The sequence below is a fragment of the Myotis davidii genome, unplaced genomic scaffold, assembly GCF_000327345.1.
Source record: "Myotis davidii unplaced genomic scaffold, ASM32734v1 scaffold67, whole genome shotgun sequence".
Lineage (NCBI taxonomy): Eukaryota > Metazoa > Chordata > Mammalia > Chiroptera > Vespertilionidae > Myotis > Myotis davidii.
In genome coordinates, this window is record NW_006298521.1 from 1,131,783 (window position 1) to 1,133,002 (window position 1,220).

Below are 1,220 nucleotides of genomic sequence, written 5' to 3' on the forward strand. Positions count from 1 at the left end.
CGACCCAGCTCTGCTGCCTGTGGTCCCCCCTCGCGGCTGCTTCCAGCCTGGCCCACCCCATCCAGTCCCAGCCCCCGCAGCCCCCTGCACCGCTGGCCTGGGGGGCCTCTCTCGCCCCTCCCCGTGTGTGTGGAGCACTGCCCACCATTTTAACCTCCATCTGCCGGGCCCTCCCAACCACAAATGTCTTGCGCGCTGGCCAGGTCCCTGCCCTTCACGCCTGGGCCCAGGGTTGGCCCGCAGCCCGTGTAGGGGAGTGGCTGGCTCTGGAGTCAGGCAGCCCTGGGCCCCCATCCCGGCTGCAGTGCGTTCTTGCTGTGGCCGTGGGCAGGTGGCTGACCGCTCTGAGCCACGGCCTCTCAGCGGTGAGATGGGCTGGGAACACCCCACATTTGCCGAGAAGATGGATCGAGCGTGAAAAGCCCTGAGTGCACAGCGCATCCCACTCAGCAGTGGCTGGATCGTGTGACCCCAGGACGGGGGGGACTTGCTCGCCGATGCCCAGGAGAGAGGGGGGAGCCACGGCCCGTCTCGGGGTGCAGAGCTCCCGGGGGATGAGGGGCAGCTCCAAGGCCTCCCTCGGACTGTGAGGCTCCGACCCCGAGGCCGGCTCAGCAGGTGAGAGCTCTGCGCCCGGAGCCGCGGGGACATTCGGACAGGGTTCCGCCCGGGACTCTGGAGCTCGTGGAGCCTTCCTCTCAGGGCGGCAAAGGGGGGAGTCCTCGCCGGCCCCTGGGACGCAAGCAGCACAGGCTGCAGCCTGCAGAGCGGGCGCCTGGGGGCGGTGCCTGGGGCCCGACAGAGAGAGAGCCCACAGCCACGCTGCACAGTGACGAGCAGACGTGGGAGCAGATGTGGGCAGAGCGTCCCCTCTGAATGGCGATAAACAGCCCGACACGCGATGGGCCTGCAGAGAGGGCCCCTCTCATCCACCACCTCTCAGCCCCTCAACCCGTCACCGCGCCAGGACCGTGCGCCCACTGTCCAGCGGAAATGGCCTCACTTCCAACCCACGCCCCCTCCCCGGGATCTGTCGTCTCGGATTTTTCACCCTCAGGAGTCACCAGCTCCGACTGAACTGGGACATGACTGCAGGTGGCCGCACGCGGCTGCCCACCTGGTCCGGGGCTGGAGGTGCCCTGAGGAAGCAGTGGGGCCGCGGGCTGGGCTGGAACCTTCCCTCTCAGATCCCGACCCCTCTTCTGAGAAGCTTCAAGGGA